Below are 20,861 nucleotides of genomic sequence, written 5' to 3' on the forward strand. Positions count from 1 at the left end.
CAGAATTGTCAGAACAAATTGTAATCTAATTTTAAAAGATTGTGAAATGCCAGGCTGCGAACCAGTGTTGCAGGTTCAATTCCCAGCCAGGGTACATGCCTGGGTTGCAGGCCATGACCCCCAGCAACTGCACATTGATGTTTCTCTCTCTGTCTCTATCTCCCTCCCTTCCCTCTCTAAAAATAAATAAATGAAATCTTTAAAAAATTGTGAAATGCTTTAGATAACAAATGATATCTGATATTATACTGAAATAGCATTTTCAATGATTCTCAGCCTGTAATTGTTAAATGAATATTTAACATGTTCTAAGAAAGCACTTGCTGCTAAATCAGGGTTTATAGAAAAAATTGTAGAATCGCAGACCCATCCAGTTTTTAGAGATAGAAAGCACTTTTAAGAGAATTCAGCCCTACTCCTTGTTTTATGCAAGAATCTGAAATTGGAGTTTGTTGCTTCAAGTTACTCAGAGGATTAGAAACCTAAATCCTAGGTAACCTTCCACCACACAATCAGGACTTCAGTGAGGGAGCATGGTGCTTTGGAAGCATCATAATGAGCCTCTACACGGCCAAGTCATCTAGAGAGAACTTGACTCCATCTCTTTGTAGAATGCTTTGTAGCTGGATCCTTGGACCCTTCAACACTGTTCTCTTTCCTGGTGCACACACAGCACACACTGCTGCCACTTCCTACACATTATCTCCTTCCATCCCTAGGGGGTCCATTATATATCAAGTTAGTTGAAATAACAATTCCATGAATAATGTTTTTGTAAGAAACACTTTTAAAAACATTGTATCTTTTTATTGAGGTAACATTGCTTTGTGACATTATATAAGTTTCAGGCACAACATTCTTATGCAGTATCTGTATATGCTTATAGTATGCTCACCCCCAAAGGTCTAGTTCCCATCCCTCAGTACCGAACACTTAGGTGTTCATTAACATTAAACAATTAATAACATGGCTTCATTTTTAAATCTTCAGTGGCTTCCCACTTTTGCTGTTATTCATTGCCCTCACACACTGACTCTAAATTACTTCTGCAAGTTTCTTGATATTATATTGAGAGAAAACATGGTTTCTCTCTTCCAGGAACATGTGTCTAATGCAGAATTCTCTAAATACAGCTCATGCATTTCCACATCTGCTGTTTTTCTCATTTTGTTTGAATTTCCCCAAATTTCCCTTAATGTCTAACATTTGAAGGTTTATTGACTTAAATGAATTAGTAGATAAATTAAAAATATGCATGACAAGAAAATACAAGAGAAATTAGTAGCAAAACATCTCATTTTTATAAAAAACATGAAACAACCAAAAACTCCCCCTTCATATAAACCTGGAAAAATGTGTGAAAGAATACAAAATGCTAGCATTATTTTCTCCAGGGAGTGACTCTGGAGGAGAGGAAAGAGAACATTATTAACTTTCACTGTTAAACTCTGTGTTTTTAATTAGATAAACATGCAATACTTTCATGAATAAAAAACTCCAGTACAGTTATACTTGAGGGAAATGCTCTAGGCATTCATCTCAGGAAGATAGGAAGGACAATAAACCAATGTAGGAGTTTCAATATGGTAAACTGAACAGGTGGGTTTACTCTTTCTAACCTCCCAAGGGTGAAGTAAATTAACATAAAATAATACATATATTTTATTGTTGTTCAAGTACAGTTGTCTCCATTTTTACCATGCCCCCCTTCCCCACTCATTCCCACCTCCCACCCTCGAACCCACCCCCTTTGGCTTTGTCCATGTGTCTTTTATACATGTTCCTTGATGTCCCTTCCCCTGTTTTCCCTCATTATCCCTCTCCCCCCTCTCCTCTGGTTACTATCAGCTTGTTCTTTATTTCAATGTCTCTGATTAAATTTTGCTTGCTTGTTTGTTTGTTTTGTTAATTAGGTTCCACTTACAGGTGAGATCATACAGTATTTGTCTCTCACTGCCTGGCTTGTTAATGTCCCCTAGAGCAAGGGACATAAAGGAAAGAATAAACAAATGGAACCTCATCAAAATAAAAAGCTTCTGCACAGGTAAAGAAAACAAAAACTTCCGGCCAAGATGGAAGCATAGGTAGACACACTGTGCCTCCTCGCACAACCAAATTAAGGACAACAACAATTTAGAAATAAACTAACAACCAGAGCTGATAGAAAATTGAACTGTATGGAAGTCTGACAAACAAGGAGTTAAAATAGACACATTCGTCCAGAACGGTAGGAGGGATGGAGTTGGCAGCCAGTCAGAGAGGGGTCTCGGCAAAAAAAGAGGTGGTGCTGGGCGCGCAAGGCAGCAGCTGACAAACCCTGGGTGCACAAGACAGCGGTGGGCAGACTGTCAGTGTGGGGTAGCAACAGGCAGACCCAGCAAGGTGGTGGTTGTGAAGCAGGGCACAGCGTGCAAAGTGGCCGGCTGACCATGCAGTCCCACATTCACATGCATAGATGAACCAGGTGAAACTGGGGAGCGAGATAGACCACGCAAGCCAGGGCTCCAGTGTGGGGGAAATAAAGCCTCAAAATACTGATTGAAAACACCTGTGGGGGTTGAGGTGCTGGGAAAGACTCCCAGCCTCACAGGAGAGTTCATTGGAGAGACCCACAGGGTCCTAGAACATACACAAGCACACCCACATGGCAAACAGCACCAGAAAGGCGCAGTTTGCTTGTGGGAAGCAGTGGAAGGGACTGAAGTCCAACAGAGCAGAGCAAGTGCCATTGTTCCCTCTCAGACCCCACCCCCACATACAGTGTCACAACCCAGTGACTGGGTTGCCCCACCCTGGTGAACACCTAAGGCTCCACCCCTCATACATAACAGGTGCGACAAGACAAAAAAAAAATAGCACAAACAAAAGAACAGATCAAAGCTCCAGAGCAAATACAACTAAGCAATGAAAAGATAGCCAACCTATCAGATGCACAGTTCAAAGCACTGGTGATCAGGATGCTCACAGAATTGGTTGAATTTGGTTGCAAATTAGATGACAAAATGAAGGCTATGCTAAGTGAAATGAAGGAAAATGCACAGGGAACCAATAGTGATGGGAAGGAAACTGGGACTCAAATCAATGGAGTGGACCAGAAGGAAGACAGAGACATCCAATCAGAAATGAATGAAGAAACAAGAATTCAAAAAAATGAGTAGAGGCTTAGGAACCTCCAGGACATCTTTAAACATTCCAACATCTGAATTATAGGGGTACCAAAGGGGAAGAGGAAGACCAACAAGTGGAAAAATTATTTGATCAAATAATAAAGGAGAATTTCCCCAATCTGGTCAAGGAAATAGACTTCCAGGAAGTCCAGGAAGCTCAGAGAGTCCCAAAGAAGTTGGACCCAAGGAGGAACACACCAAGGTACATCATAATTACATTACACAAGATTAAAATGAAGGAGAGAATCCTAGAAGCAGCAAGAGATAAGGAGACAGTTACCTACAAAGGAGTTCCCATCAGATTTCCAGCTGATTTCTCAAAAGAGACATTGCAGGCAAGAAAGGACTGGAAAGAAGTATTTTCAGTCATGAAAGGCAAGGACCTATATCCAAGATTGCTCTCTCCAGCAAAGCTTTAATTTAGAATGGAAGGGCAGATCAAGTGCTTCTCAGATAAGGACAAGTTAAAGGAGTTCATTATCACCAAGCCCTTATTATATGAAATGTTAAAGGGATTTATCTAAGAAAAATAAGATAAGAAATATGAACAGTAAAATGACAGCAAACTCACAATTATTAACAACCACACCTAAAACAAAAACAAAAATGAATTAAGCAATCAACTAGAACAGGAACAGAACCACAGAAATGGAGATCACATGGAGGGTTAGCAACAGGGGAGTGGGAGGAGGAGAGAGGGGGAAAAGGTACAGAGAATAAGTAGCATAGATGGTAGGTAGAAAATAGGGGGAAGTCAAGAATAGTATGAGAAATGCAGAAGCTAGAGAACTTATGACACATGGACATGAGCTAAAGGGGGGAAATTTGGGCAGGAGAGGGTGTGCAGGGTGGAGGGGAATGAAGGGGGAAAATTGTACAACTGTAATAGCATAATCAATAAAATGTATTAAAAAAAGAAAACATCAGCAAAATGAAAAGGGAACCAACTGTATGGGAAAATATATTTGCCAATGATAGATACCTCAGACAAGGGTTTGATCTCCAACATATATAAAGAACTCACATGACTCCACTCCAGGAAGACAAACAACCCAATTAAAAATGGTCAAAGGACCTGAACAGGCACTTCTCCAGGGAAGGCATATAAAGGGCCCAGAGACAATGTGAAGGGATGCTCAGCATCACTAGCCATCAGAGAGATGCAAACTAAAACCACAATAAAATACCACTTCACACAGGTCAGAATGGCCATCATAAACAAATCAACAACCAACAAGTGCTGGCAAGGTTGTGGAGAAAAGGAAACCCTAGTGCACTGTTGGTGGGAATTCAGACTGGTACAGCCACTGTGGGAAACAGTATGGAACTTCCTCAAAACACTAAAAATGGAATTGCCTTTTTGACCTAACAATTCCACTGCCTAAGAATCCTGAAACACCAATTCAAAAGAACCTACGCACCCCTATGTTCATAGCAGCATTATTTACAATAGCCAAGTGCTGGGAACAGCCTAAATGCCCATCAGTAAATGAATGGATCAAAAAACTATGGTACATTTACACAATGGAATACTACACAGCAGAAAGAAAGAAGGAGTCTACAGCCATACCACCCTGAACATGCCCGATCTTGTCTGATCTCGGAAGCTAAGCAAGGTCAGGCCTGGTTAGTACTTGGATGGGAGAATGAAAGAAGGAACTTCTATACTTCATGACAGCATGGATGGAACTGGAGAGTATTATGCTGAGTGAAATAAGCCAGGTGGTGAAAGACTAATACCATATGATCTCAACTATAAGCAGAACCTAATCAAGAAAACAAACAAATGAGCAATAAAGAACCAGAGACATGGAAATAAAGAACAAACTGACAGTGACCAGAGGGGTAGGGGAGAGGGATAAGGGGGAAAGAAGGAAAAGGTCAAGTAAAGGAACATATACAAAGGACCCATGGACAAGGACAGTGGGGTGGGGACTGTCTTTGGGAGTAGGGGGTTGGATGGAGCAGGGGGCTGGATAGAGCAGGGGAGAGCTATGGGCTGGGGGGAATTGGGACAACTGTAATTGAACAACAATAAAAAGAAAAAGAAAGAAAGAACATCAGAGCCTTAAACAGCAGAAATCAGGCAGGCCTGAGAAGCAATAAATTCAAAGTCCAAAAATACAAAGCAAATCGGATGATGGTGCAATTGTCACAGTTATTAATTAAAGAGCTGAATTTGGAACAGCTGGATTGCTTGGCCCCTTCTCCAGTACCGCACTTTCTCAGTGCCCACAGAGCACACACTACTGGCAGCAGCGCCTCCCCCAAACCTAAAAACACTGCTCTCTGAGGAATACGTGCCTCTGTCCAGGTGGAGATCCTATATGAGTTTTGCATCTCTACAGAGAAGCAGAGTAGAACTTGCTGTCACTCACATTTCCACATCAGATAACTGAAGGGAGATAAAAAGAAAGGAAAGGAAGTTCCATTTGGTAGAGAACACATTGGTTCCTTGGAAATGCTGTAGGGTGCCCAGCCATCTGCCTGCCCTCTTCCATCCCAAACATCCTCCAGGTGAGCCTGCCTGCCACACAGAGCATGCCTATACAGTCGGCATACTCACTCCTCATTCACAAATATGAGTCAACAAAGTTCACCAGATACTTGAAGAAAGTCAATACATCTAAATGAAAAATCAATAAGAACAAATGGACTAGCTCCAGAATAAACAGAGATATTTCTGAGGGATGTGGCTAGAGGGAGGGTAGCCCTTGGAAAAGAATCTAAATGGTACCCTCAGAGATATTAAAAAAAGTGTTGATTTCTACTTAGCTGGAACAGGCACCTCAAATGTAATGTAAACAAAATAGTATTGTAGTTTACCACTGTGCTTCCCTTCCTTCATAAAAACTCACAACTCTCAGCCTTTTTCTATTTTTCCTCATCTCAGTTAATAGTGATAGTATCTACTGAATTGTTAGGCAGGAAACCTGAGTGTTACCTTTTACTTTTCTCCTCCTCCTGCCTTCCCTATCAAATCCAGCAAGTCCTGTGGCTGCTGCCTTCAAAATATATCAAGTATCCAATCACATCTCAACATCAACTCCACTACCACCATAATACAAGCCACCCTCATCTCTCCAAATAACAGTCTTCTAACTAGTCTCTTGTACCCTGTGACAGAGACTGATAGTTGCCATTCCCCAAATTCATATCATCTCAAAAACTTAAATTTTTTTAGGGGGCAGAAATGTCCCCTGCTAAAAAGCTACATGTTCCAGCATCCCTTGAAGATAGGAGTGGCCATAGGACCAGGTTCTGGCCAACGACATGTAATTGTACATTATTGGGAGAATCTTGTAACAAAGGCAGATTCAGGTGACAGGTACCTGATTAATCCTCCTTTTCCTTCTTCCTGTCTGGACTACGAGGTCTGTCTGGAAAATGCCTAGCCATTGTTAACATAACAAGAAGAGTTTGCACAACATCAATGTAACCTGGCAGCCAAGGACAGGAGACTGGAATGCACATGCATGAACAGTAATGACTTCACTGTACTAGTCAGTGGAGGCAGTAGATGTCATTGAGTGAGCATGTGTACTGTGTGCCAATTGCATTAAAAGTGACTGAGTGAGTAGAGCCATAAATCTGCATCAAATTTTGCATTAAGCTTGAACATTCCTCTGCGGAAACTATTTCAATGATTCAGGAGGCTGCAGCTATGGGCAACTGGTGATTGGCAGCTTCATCACACTTCATGCAGTTTTTTGGTGAAACATCAAATCACCCAGGTGACTCAATCCCCATACAGCCCAGATATGGAGCCCTGCAAATTCTGGCTTTTCCCAAAACTAAAATCACCTTTGAAAGGGAAGAGATTTCAGACTGTTGATGAGATTCAGGAAAATATGACAGAGCAGCTGATGGGCAATTGGGAGAACTGTGTAAGGTCCCAAGGTGCCTACTTTGAAGGGAACTGAGGGGTCACTGTCCTGTGTACAATATTTCTTGTATCTTGTATCCTCTTCAGTAAATGCCTCCTTTTCTGTTATGTGGCTGGACACTTTCTGGACAGGCCTCATAGACCGTGCTGCCTGGAGGTACAGAGCCCATTTTGTGTTATCTACAGCAACATGCCTGTTATGAGGACAGCTGGCCAAGAAGAAAGGACATCTGGGCTCCTGATGACATCATGAAACCACTGCACCACTATTTAAGGAACTGTTTATAAGTTTTTGTTAGTCATAACTAAACATAATTCTAAAATGATCCAACGACTTCCATACACACCAAGTCTTCTATAATGGAATGAAGTTAGAAGTCAAAAATAGAAAAAAACAAAAATCACAAATATTTAGAAATTTAAAAATTCTTAAACAACCAGTGGGTCAAAGACTAAATCTCAAGGGAAATTAGAAAATACCTTAACACAAATGAAAGTGAAAACACCACATACCAAAATTTGATGGAATGCAGTGAAATCTGTGCTAAGGAGAGATTTATAGCTGTAAACACTTACTTTAAAATAAGAGAAAGATCTCTGCTGTGGCTGGTGTGGCTCAGTGGATTGAATGCCAGCCTGCAAACCAGGGGGGCTGCCAGTTTGACTCCCAGTCAGGGCACATGCCTGGGTTCATGTCTGGGTTGCAGGTCAGGTCCCTAGTGGAGGCCATGGAGGCCACACACCAATGTTTCTCTCCCTCTCTCCCTCCCTTCCCCTCTCTCTAAAAATAAATAAATAAAATCTTTAAAAAAAATAAGAGAAAGATCTCAAATCAACAACCTAACTTACACCTTACAGAAATAGGAAGAGCAAACTAAACACAAAGTTAGAAGAAAGAAGGAAATAATACAAATTAGAGTGAACATAAATTAAAGAAAAGAAAGGCAAAAGAGAACAATCAATGAAACTAAAAATTGGTTGCTTGAAAAGATGAAAAAAATAACAAATTTTTAGCTAGATTGCTAAGAAGGAAAGATTCAAATTACTAAAACTAGAAATGAAAGTGAGATAGTACTACCAACTTTACAGAAGTAGAAAGGACTATAAAAGAATACTATTAACATTTGACACACAGCCATCAAACTAGATAACTTAGATGAAATGGACAAATCCCTTAAAAGAGACAAACTACTGAAACTGACTCAAGATGAAACAAACAATCTGAATAGATTTGTGACAAATATAAAGCTGAATCTATATGAAAAGCTAACTCCTCTGGACCTTAAGATAGTGTCTTATGTACCTTTACCCAGAATCTCTTAACCCTAGTATCTGCAGTTTCATAGTTTCTTTGTAGTGTGTATGACCAGTGTCCACAGCTTTTTCATTTGCATTCAAGTTTTGTAAGAGATGAACCAGTTAGTCCCTCAGTTATCCCCTGGTCATGTTAGAACACACACAGAATAATTTGCAACTAAGGTCTGCTGTGCTCTCTCCACTTCAGTAAGGAAAATGGTCTGCCACTGCTCAAGACCAAGAGCACTGCCATCCTGGAAGGGGGATGAGCAAGAGTGAGTACAAATGCCATTAAGCTTTCCTACCATTTTGAAGATGGCTTTTTATTGATTGGGTATTTTGCTTGGTTGCTGTAAACATTTGTTTTCCACAGACCCTAAGAAGTTGGTTCAGACAGCTTCTGGTTGTTTTTCAGGGGAACAAGAACTTGGAGCTTCTTAGTCCACCATTGTGTAGACATTACCCCCCTTTAAAATTTCATGTGGTGGCTCTGCAGTGATGAATTCTTTCAGCTTTTGTATGTCAAAGATATTTATTTTACCTTCTATTTTGAAAGATGCTATCAGTGATTTGAAAATCCTAGGTTGACATTTTCCCCTTTCATTTCTTTGAAGATATCATTCCATAGTTGTCTGCCTTGCATAGTCTCTCACAAGAAGTCTGCTGTTCTTATATCTGGTCACCTATAACAGTGGTCCCCAACCTTTTTGGCACCAGGGACCAGTTTCATGGAAGATATTTTTCCACAGACCTGGGTGGGGGCATGGTTTCAGGATGATTTAAGCACATTACATTCAAGTTCACGTCCTGCTGTGTGGCCTTGTTCCTAACAGGCTATGGACCAGTACTGGTCTGTAGCCCAGGAGTTGGGGGCCCCTGTCCTATAATAAATGTACCTTCCGCTTCCCACTCCCCATCAAGAGTATTAAGGCTTTCTCTTTACCAATTGTTCTTGGCAATGTGATTATGATATGCCTTAGCATAGTTTTCTCTAGTTTATTCTTCTTAGTTTACTGAGCTTTTTGAATCTGTAAGTTTAAAGTTTCATCAAAGTGAAAAAAATGGCCATTACTTCTTCAAATACATTTTTCAATTTCCCCTCCCTATGTGTCTCCAATTACATGTATGTTACACCACTTGGTATTTTCAATCAAGTTACTGGTGCTCTGTTTTTTAGAAATCTTTCTTTTCTCAGTGTGCTTTATTTTGTATAGCTTCTGTCTTTTGATCCATTTGTCTTATCTTTTGCAGCATCTAATAAGCTATTAATCCCATAAAGGTTTTAATCCATTTCAGACATTCTATTTTTCATCTCTAAAAATTACAGTTGATCTACTCATACCTTCCATTTGTCTCATTATGTTCATGTTTAGTCTACCTTCTTGACACATGAACTGTATTTATAATAGTTTTTTTTTAACATCATCTTCTATTAGTTCCATTTTCTCCATCAATTCTAGGTCTGTTTCTATTGAGTGATTTTCCCTGCATCATCAATTATAGTTTCTTGCTTTTTTATGCCTGTAATTTTTTACCTAATGTTTAGAATTGTGAATTTTACATTTTTGGTTGCCAGATTTTGTTTTCTTCTCTAATATAGTGTTTGATTTTATTCTGATGCACATTTAAATTACTTGTAATCAGCTGAGCTTACTTTTAGGCCTTATTGGTGGGTGTGGTTTACTGTACAGCTGACTTAGTTTCTCTCCTAAGGAACTGTGCACTCAGATAGGGTATTGAGTGCATAATTGTTATACAGACTCACAATGAGAGACAAAATGGACTCAGCTACAAAATGGACTTCAACTCCAAATGGACTCTTTCTACTTACTATCACATTTGTTACAAGTTTTTCCTCTCTAGCATATGGGAAAATAACATTTTTAGCTATGTGAGTCCCCAGAATTTTCTACTTAATCCTTCTTGCTTGTTTTTTCCATTATCTCTAGTGGTCCATCACTCAGATCGGTACTCATCCAGAGATTTAAAGGGAACTCCTTCATAGTTATCTAGAGATTTCTTGCTCTATAATTCCTTTCTCTTTGGTACTCTACTCCACAAATTCTGCCTCTGCTCACCAAAATCCAATCTCTATGTGCTCCACTCAATGAGAACTCCAAGCTCCATTTTGGTTCCCCCTCCTGGGGCTTTTGCCTTCAAGGAATAAATTGGTGCAATTTTAAGGCTCAGTTTGTCTCCTTCTATAAGAAGTCACAGTCTTATGCTGCCTTCTTTGCAATGTCTGAAAACCGCTTTGCCATAACTTTTTTCTAGGTTGCTTTTTTTTTTTTAAGCAGAAAGGTAAATCAGGTCCCTGTAACTCCATCTTGGTTAGAAGCAGAAATGTGACATTTACTTTCCATGGATCTATCATATACACTACTTGGCTCAGTGGTGATTAATATTTAAATTATAATAATCTACAAATGAATTTTTAGATTTAAAATACATTCAATGTATTAACAAAACATGGGATATTTTACTATAATAATATAACATAATGTAAGTCTTATAAACCTTGACAAAGAAATTACAATATATAAATAACAAAAAAGTAGTAGATGGAGGAGACAGGAAAATTTCTTTTTAAAAGTATTTTTCATTATTCACAGAAAGAAACCAGTAGACAATGTTTATTGGTTTACATGCCAATAAATATATTTTTAAAGATTTTATTTATTTATTTTTAGACAGAGGGGAAGGGAAGGAGAAAGAGAGGGAGAGAAATATCAATGTGTGGTTGTCTCTTGCACACCCCCTACTGGGGACCTGACCTGCCACCCAGGCATGTGCCCTGACTAGGAATTAAACCAACTACCCTTTGGTTCACAGGCCCGTGCTCAATCCACTGAGCTACACCAGCTGGGGCCCAAGAAATCTTTTAAATATAACTCTTAAAGCCTTATAGATAACCATTAGGAAAAAAAGTAATGTCTAATAAAATAGAGAAAAATTATAAAGGGAAGGTTTGAAATATTACAAATGCTCTAAATTACTTATCTTTTCAAGTGTAGTATCAACACACTCTACCTGAAGTTGATAAGTTGAAAAATCAAATAGAGTTTCAACTTCATAATTTAAAAATATAATGAAACCAGTTGGAAGAACTATAAAGCAAACTGTTTAGTCATTTGGGGAAGTGAGACTGGAAGTGTGGGTATAGGTAGGGAAAGACAACTTTCACTTTTTATTTTATACCCTTCCATGCAGACTGAATTTGAGCAGGGGGGAGTGTGTGGGTATAGCTTTAATTTTTAAAAAAAGGTTTAAATATGTGAAAAATAATAAAAGGCATTCTTAATAGGGCACTGAGTGCATAATTGTTGTCCAGGCTCACAATGAGAGACAGCAGAGTTCAGTGGTCTGCAGCACAGATGCCACAGCCAGCCTGCCTATCTGTGCTCCAAACCCAGACTGACCACTTGACAGCTAGGTGTCCTTAGATAACCAGTTAGCCCCTCCATCCATCATTTTCCCACATATAAAACACGTATAGCAATAGTATCTACGTCACAGGACTGTTGTGAGGATTTAATAAGTTACTACATTAAGACACTCTTATAGTAACTTACGATGAAAGTACTGGCTAATTACTATTAAAATAAAAAAATTTTAGCCATTTAAAATAATGAAGTAGATATATAGGCTGTATAAACAATGTGACAATATATGAAAAATTAAGATACAGAACCATATGGTTAATCATGATACGCAGTCTGGAAAAATGTTGGTGGCACACAGGAAAGTCTTTTTGTAGAACTGACTCAAGTAGAATGAAAAAAACTTAAATAGACATTACTTTAAAAAATTGTTTAATAACTAAAATACATGACTATGCAGTTGTCAAAATTACTGAACTCTATTTCACAACGAGGAAACATTAATATATGTAAACTAAATTCAAAACAATAAAAAAGGATGTTGGGGATCAGCAAACAATGTGGACAGTAACAAATGAATCTAAGTCTAGTACAAATGTAAAATATAGCCACACTGAAGGGAGTAGGAGAAAAAAGGAATGGACCTTGGTAACGGAGGTTTTGACTGGAAATTGTAAGGCTACACATAAAATCAACTGAACATAAATATTGTACATACTCTAGTAGGTAAATCTGTTCTTCATGAGTATAATACAAGTTAGTAATTCTGAAAATGCTTTGTGTATATATTGGAGTTGAATAAATAATTAAATAGACAGTGAATGAGGAAATCCAGATTTCTCATCTTGGAGAGAGAAGTTACATTACAGACAAACAAGAAAGGAAGGCTACAATGAACTCTGTGATACTGGAATAGAGTCAAAAACATCAACATAAACTTGCATTTAGCTAAATATATAGAGAGATAATTATACACAGAAATGACAAGATGGGAGGTATATGGGAGTATGAGTAGAATCATACATATTTGTCCTTTTGCAACTGGCTTATTTCACTTAGCACAATGTTCTTGAAGTTTATCCATATGTGTAACATGTGATCTGATTTCCTTCTTTTTAAAGGTTACGTAGTATTCCATTGTCTGTTTATATAATATTTCTTTATCCATTCATGTTATGATAGATATTTGGGTTGTTTTTACCTCTTGGCTACTGTGAATAATGCTGCAATAAACACTGGTGTGCAAATATCTCATTGAGATTCTGCTTAGAATTATTTTGGATATACCTAGAAATGGGATTGCTGGACCATAGGGTAACTCTATTTTTAATTTTTAAAGGGACCTCCATACTGTCTTCATAGCAGATGCACAATTTTACATTCTCACCAGCAGTGCACAAGAGTTCCAGTTTCTTCCCATTCTTGCAATATTTTTCTTTTTTGGGTAAAAGCTAATGAGATGACATCTCATTCTGTTTTTGATTTGAATTTCTCTCATAATTAGTGATGGCGAGCATCTTTTCATACACTTGTTGCCTATTTGTATATCTTCTTTGGAGAATTGTCAATTCAAGTCCTCAGCCCGTTTTGTAATTGTGTTACTTGTTTTTATGTTGAGTTATAGAAGTTCCTTATACATTCTGGATATTAAATCTTTATTGGATAAATGACTTGCAAATATTTTCCCCCACTGCACAGGTTGCCTTTTCATGCCATTTATTGTTCCTTTTGATGTGCAAAAGTTTTTAAGTTTGATGTAGTCTCATTTGCTATTTTTACAATTGGTATTAAATGTACTATAATGTAGACCTCTCAAGCCACACCTAGAGAACGGCTTTGCTAATTTTCTCATGAAAAGAAATAGAAATGCCAAAATTATGCTTGATTTGTCCTTGGAGTGAAAATTCTGTATGATATTGACTTCATACAAGAAATCCTGTCATTTAAAGAAAATCTACCTTAGTCCTGGACAGGTGGCTCAGTGGGAGCACCGTCCCATACACCTGGGAGGAACAGGGCTATTCCATCTTGGCAGAACTGAAGTATCCTTATATATTTTTTAAATTTTATTTTAATCATTGTTCAAGTACAGTTTCCTCCCTTTTACTCCCATTCCAGCCCAAGTATCCTTATATTTTAATAAAAAGCTTCTGAGGATTCATAGGTTTCTTTAGCACTTTTATTTCATTGGGATGTCATGAGGAATGAGATCTCATCTTGCTTCCTATTCTATTGGTATATGTGAAGGCTGTCCTTTCTCTTTCATTAGCTGCTGTGCTTCTCCCTAATGCCGTAAGTACCTCTTTTTCCTTTATCTCTCATTTATCTTTTCTTCTTCTGCATGTATTTTAAAGTGGTAAACTTTCATATACCAATTATGTAGATGTTGTGTATGTGTTTGTGTGCGTTTTATACCCATCATGTGCAGGGTTTTAGCTGAGTTGAACACCCTCCTCCCTACCCGGGCCCTGACACCCACAACCTGGGTCCTTGTAGAGTCATGGGGTGCAGTTCCCCACACCCACAGGTGGCCTTTGGCCTTGGCAGCAGGTTATCTTAGAGGGAGTGAGGAATATAGTGTATCTGGGAGTAGAAAAATAGAGCATACTTGTGAGCATTTGCTCATCACTTCAATACCTTTCAGGGAAAGTCACAGGGCAGTTGGTTCACAAAAACTACTAGTGGTGATGCAATAAGCCAAAGCACACATGGAAAATAGACAAAATACATCTATCAGGTGACCACTTTATACCACCATGCTAGGTGCCAGAAGACAGAAAGGTGAGTGAGATAAGTATCTTGCCCAAAATTTGTAAAGGCTGTGGTCACATAATCAGTTATAAAGGATGTGATACTGTTCTGGTGCCAAATCACCTGACGTGCCATAGTTAGTATGGAGTCAAGTCCAATCTCAAGCCAGATCATCTTTAACTGTTAGTGCAGTTAAGTCATTAAAAACTGTAAGGAAAAGCACTGATGCTTCTTTTAGGGCTTAGAATCTTCTCCCTTGTGTGAGCACAGTTCTTATCTACTGAGTACAAAATATGAAGTAGAACAGCTTTGGTTTCTCTTCTTCTCACCTTTCATCTCAGTATTTCTTTCTTGCCTGGTCCTCATCACAAGCCTCACAAGCCCTGTTCCATTTCTGAAATACTGCTGGTAGCCTGGCATATAGACAGTTGAATCTTGAACAATCAGAAATTTTCAAAGAAAGGAATCCAGTGTAATTAATTTCAAGTATTAGTGGGCAATTGGGATGAGGAAAATGGCTCTTTAAAATGGTTCATTACACAATAGATGGCAGAAAGAGTCTATGCTTTCCTGGTAATATTGTGAGTGGCCTATTAAGCAATAGCTATTTTGGGGAAAGGAGAAGTAATGAATTCAATAGTGTGGTCTGCTAAAGTTAATGTTATATTTACATTGCTTTATAATAACCTACACATTTATAATAAATGACAAAATAGATGTAAGATGAAATATTAATTTAAAAAAATAATGGTTTTAAAGGATATATTGTCTACTTACTGATTTTCCTTTTTTATTTGTATTTAGCCATCCACAGGTATTATCTGGAAAAAATTAATAATTATATAAGTAAGCTGGGGCTTGTGGCATTTGACAAACATGTTCTACAAAGTCTCTAACCAGTGATTTTGTAGCACAGCTATTAAGAGCACATGCTCTGGAGCCAGACAGACAACCCGTTGTCAGATAGTCTCTGCAAGTAACAAACCATCTAACTGTGGACAAGTTATCTTGACTCTCTCAGTTTCCTTGTAAGTCAAGCAATGAAGATTCTCCTTCATGGGTTGTTGTGTTATTCATAAGCACAAAACGAATACCGATTTTATTGTTACTGTTACCATCATCACTACTCCCTTTACTCTAATCCCTGACACATTGCACCCTTCGGTTTGTCACTAATAACTCCAATTACTATTTTCAACAGTATTGTCAAGTGCATACAGGTGATTAGAATAAATGTCATCATGTTCTGTGCCTTCATGTACATGAAAGATTGTCTTTTAGTCAGATTATAGTAAATGTTTGTATTGAGTACTTCTACTTTTCTGGCTCTTAATGCCAGTTCAAAAAATAAAGTAAAAACTAAACAAACAAACAACTCATCATTGTACTCTAGGTAGTTCTGAATGTTTTTGTGGCTGTTAATAATGAAACATGTGGGCTTCAGGCCAAGATGGAGATGTAGGTAGACACACTTTGCCTCCTCACACAACCAAAAGAAGGACAACACCAAATTTAAAAACAAAAGATAACCAGAACTGCCAGAAAATCAAACTGTATGGAAGTCTGGCAAAGAAGAAATGTTCATCCAGACCTGTAGCAGGGGCGGAGACCGGCAGCTGGGCAGAGAGGACTCATGGTAAGGCAGCGGCTGGAGGACTGTGGTGGGGGAGGCAGCAGCCAGCAGATGGGGTGGTCCCACATTTGTGTGCAGATAAACCAGGAGGAAAAACTGGGGAGTGAGACAGAACACGTAAACCAGGGTTCCAGCATGGGGAAATAAAGCCTCAAAACTCTAACTGTAAAAACCTGTGGGGGTTGCAGCAAGAAGAGAAACTCCCAGCCTCACAGGAGAGTTCATTGGAGAGACCCACAGGGTCCTAGAATGTACACAAACCCACCCACCTGTGAATCAGCACCAGAAGGGCCCAATTTGCTTTTGGGTAGCGGGGGAAGTAATTGAAGACCAGCTGAGAGCCCAGCAAGCGGCATTGTTCCCTCTCAGGCCCCTCCTCCACATGTAGCAGCACAACAAAGTGACCTGGGTTGCCCCACCCTAGCAAATACCTAAGGCTCCACCCCTTACTATGTGACAGGCACTGAGTCAAAGAAATATGGCCCAAATTAAATAACAAATCAAAGCTCCAAAAATAGAACTAAGCGAGGAAGAGATAGCCAACTTATCAGATGCAGGATTCAAAACACTGGTAATCAGGATGCTCACAGAATTAGATGAGTATGGTCAAAAAAGAGAGAAAGAAGTGAAGGCTATGCAAAGTGAAATAAAGAAAAAATACAGGCAACCAACAGTGACAGGAAGGAAACCAGGACTCGAAACAGCAATTTGGAGCAGAAGGAAAAAATAAATATTCAAGCAGAACAGAATGAAGAAACAAGAATTCAAAAAATGAGGAGAGGCTTAGGAACCTCTGGGACAACTTTAAATATTCCAACATCTGAATCATAGGGATGCCAGAAAAAGAAGAGGAAGAGCAAGAAATTGAAAAAATAATGAAGGAAAACTTCCACAATCTGGCAAAGGAAATATACTTCCAGGCAGTCCAAAAAGCTCAGAAAGTTCCAAAGAAGTTGGACCCAAGGCAGCACACACCAAGGCACATCATAATTACAGTACCCAAGATTAAAGATAAGAAGAGAATCTTAAAAGCAGCAAGAGAAAAGGAGACAGTTACCTACAAGGGAGTTCCCATAAGACTATCAGCTGATTTCTCAAAAGAAACCTTGCAGGCAAGAAGGGGCTGGGAAGAAATATTGTAAGTCGTGAAAGGCAAGGACCTACATCCAAGATTATCTATCCAGCAAAGCTTTCATTTAGAATGGAAGGGCAGATAAAGTGCTTCCCAGATAAGGTCAAGTTAAAGGAGTTCATCATCACCAAGCCCTTATTATATGAAATGTTAAAAGGATTTATCTAAGAAAAAGATGATCAAAACTATGAACAGTAAAATGACAACAAACTCACAACTGTCAACTGAACCTAAAACAAAACCAAAAATGAACTAAGCAAACAACTAGAACAGAAACAGAATCACAGAAATGGAGATCACATGGAGGGTTATTAGATGGGAGGGGGAGAATGGGGAAAAAGGTAAAGGGAATCAGAAGCATAAATGATAGGTACAAAATAAACAGAGGCAGGTTAAGAATTGTATAGGAAATGGAGAGGCCAAAGAACTTGTATGTACAACCCATGGACCTGAACTAAGATGGGGGAATGCAGGTGGAGGCGGGTGGTTGCAAGGCATAGAGGAACAAAGGGGAGGCAAAAAATGGGACAACTGTAATAGCATAACCAATAAAATATATTTTAAAAAAGAATAGTATAGGCAATGGAGAAGCCAAAGAACTTATATGTATAACCCATGGACATGAAGCAAGGTGGGGGAATGCTGGTTTGGGGTGGTGTAGGGCAGAGGGGAATAAAGGGGAGAAACAAATGGGAGAACTGTAACAGCATAATCAATAAAATATATTTAAAAATAAAGCTAAAAAAATGAAGCATGTTACTCAAAGCTGTGCTTAACTGAATGCGCAAAAGATTGCCTTTACTCATCCTTCTTGGAGCCTTATTTTAGCCCATCCTCTAGCAGTCCCTAGGGTAATCTTCCGTCATACATCTGTTATACTACCCCACTCTGTAAAACTGTGTGCACAGTAATCTACATTCTAGAGAGCTGTCGTGAATAATACTGCCATTTCCTTAAGAATTCAATTCATGACCCTAGAGAAAATTCTTATGTAATAAACAAAAAGCATTTATAAATTATGGAGTGGAATGACCATAGTCTTCAATGAATTGTGGTTCTAGGAAAATGCATGTGCATAAACATCAGGAGTCAGAGAGTATCTATGAAAGCAGCTCCGAAGGAACTGAGCTAGGTGCAAGCCTTTAATCTGTTTATAGGTAAGATAATGCAATGAATTCAACAGGAGTGCTATATGAACCCTACTAAGTAAAAGTCTTTAGTGTGACTGCACAATATATAAAATATAAGACTGGTCTGCATGAGTAAACTGAAAAGTACAATTCAAAGCACACAAAAAAACACTTAAAATATGTATTAGAAATCTTAAATAGTTTATGTTCAGAAAGGTAGACTTTTAGATAAGTAGGAGATCCCACAGTCTTAAAACCAGCTATCTCATTTTAAAAATGAGAAAAAATCCAGTGAAGTTAATGGCCTGCCTAAGAGCAAGTTAGGAGTGAACAGTAAGAAAAGGAGCTCTGTTTTCCACCATAGGCTTTTGCTTTAAAAAAAGACACACCACGGTTGTTCTTTCCAAGTCTGCATTTGTTTTGACACTGCTTACACAGAAAGGCTCTTCACTCAGCAGTGCAGACTGGGCTACTGGCTTGTTTCCCCTGCTTTCTACAGAATTTTGAAATTACTCAGCCTCTCCATACCTCAGCTGCCTCATCTGTAAAGCTGGCATAGTAATGTTGATCTCACAGGGTTGTAAGAAGATTAAATAAATTAATATATGTAAAGTGTTTACAAAGTTATGGTCAGTAAATAATGCAATATAAGGCAACCACAGGAAGTCCTCAAATACTTTTTAGTATCTAGGTCCACTCTTTCATTTTTTAAATGGGAAAATTAAGGCTTTTGTAAGGCCAATGACAGCCTAAGGTCACAGAGGTATTTGGTTGCTAAGCAGGGGTGAGATCCAGTTTATATCCTCATTGTCCTGGCTGGTATAGCTCAGTGGATTGAGTACCAGCTTGTGAACCAGTTTATATCCTCATTAACAGTTCATTCGGAAATAACAGAATAAGGAGTTTGCTTGCTGTTCTGTTAGATTTGCTCCCAAAGTTCTTCTGGGGTTAGAAGAATCCAGAGGATATCAGAAAAAGAGTTTTATAGAAATCATATTGTGGTTCCCCAAGTATCCCAACCTCCCAAGATGCTGTATTACTATTGAATGTTACAATGGTCACTTTTTCTTCTATGATAGAATAAATTGTAACTTAGGTATACTTTCAATTTTTCCTGACATTTAAAGTATTAGTTCTGAAACTGACATCATATGTTCCGAAATTACTTCCTAAACCCCAAAATGTTTTTAGAACTGCTATCATTGTATAGAACAGATGTGTAAGTACATATACATATGTGTATATATGTATAAATACAGAAGACATGGTTAATTTCTAATCATTTTTGTTTTCAACTATTCAAGATACACTAAATTTCTCTTTTGGGTACTTTGTTCTAAAAATATAATTCTCTACAAATTAGCAGTTACAAAATTGTCATCAGGATGTAAATTGTCATAGCGAATATATTCAATAATACTATAATAATGATGTATGGTGCCAGGTGGGTACTTGAATTGTCAGGGGGATAACTTTGTAAATTGTGTAACTGTCTAACCACCATGCTGTATACCTGCAACGACTATAAAATAATCCTGAATGTCAACTGTAATTAAAAAATAAAATTATAAAATTATAAAATAAAAAATATACTTCTCAATTACACTTTCATTGATACTTTTCCCCATACATCAATAATCAGAGAATACTCTCTACAACCCAGGGATGCTTGCATGTTACAAAGAAACACGTTTGCTTGCTCATCTTCCCTACAAGTGTTCTGGTTATCTTCTTATTTTAATCATATTACTGCAGTCTCCTCTGGATGGATATTCAGTCACCACACAGTTATGACTGTTCCAACTATTAAATATTAAAACACTTCTGTACTAATTTGGAAAAATTTGCTGATTAAAAATACTCACGTGCTTATCTTACATTCATTGCCCTGGCTATCTTCTCTTAGGATTCTTCAATTCCCTTCAACCCCATATGGCACAGCAGGAAACCTCCAGACCTCTGACCCAGCAGCACTGTCTGATTTGGTTAGTCCATGCTCCTGCTGTACTAGTTGTTAAATATTCTGATTGTCATCTTTGGGTTTACTGATATGTTGAATATCTTCATAATGATATCACAGAACAATCCCTTGATTTAGAAAAACCTCTTAACTAGATAGATCTCTGGCATAGCCAAATTGTTTATAAACACAGATAAACATAATAAATGGTCAAGTAATATTATAATACATAAAAAATAAACTAGGATTTTAATGCCACCTGTATTTTGCTTTGTTTGATTTCCCACTAATATTGTAATTCCAAAGATTTTTCATGCCAGCTATCACAAAATAGTGTGATTTACACTTTGAAAGTCTTGATAATCATTATTTTATATCAGTTCATGTTTTCAATTTCACTGAATATTTGAAAATTACAACTATACATAAATAATAACATACCTATATGATCATAGTCCCTTACATATTCATTCAATGTGCTAAAGGAACAATAGGAACCCTGAAATAAAACACCAGAAAATGTTAA

The 20,861-nt window shown here is 38.1% G+C and overlaps 1 protein-coding gene across 1 annotated transcript in view; it reads right to left on the minus strand.

The window, feature by feature from the left end:
- Positions 1-20,861, minus strand: part of C2CD6 (C2 calcium dependent domain containing 6) — a 94,356-nt gene that overhangs the window by 20,366 nt on the left and 53,129 nt on the right. The window lies entirely within an intron of this gene.

This window comes from Phyllostomus hastatus, unplaced genomic scaffold (genome assembly GCF_019186645.2).
Source record: "Phyllostomus hastatus isolate PE091 unplaced genomic scaffold, TTU_PhHast_1.1 phas_contig_57, whole genome shotgun sequence".
NCBI classification, from domain to species: Eukaryota; Metazoa; Chordata; class Mammalia; order Chiroptera; family Phyllostomidae; genus Phyllostomus; species Phyllostomus hastatus.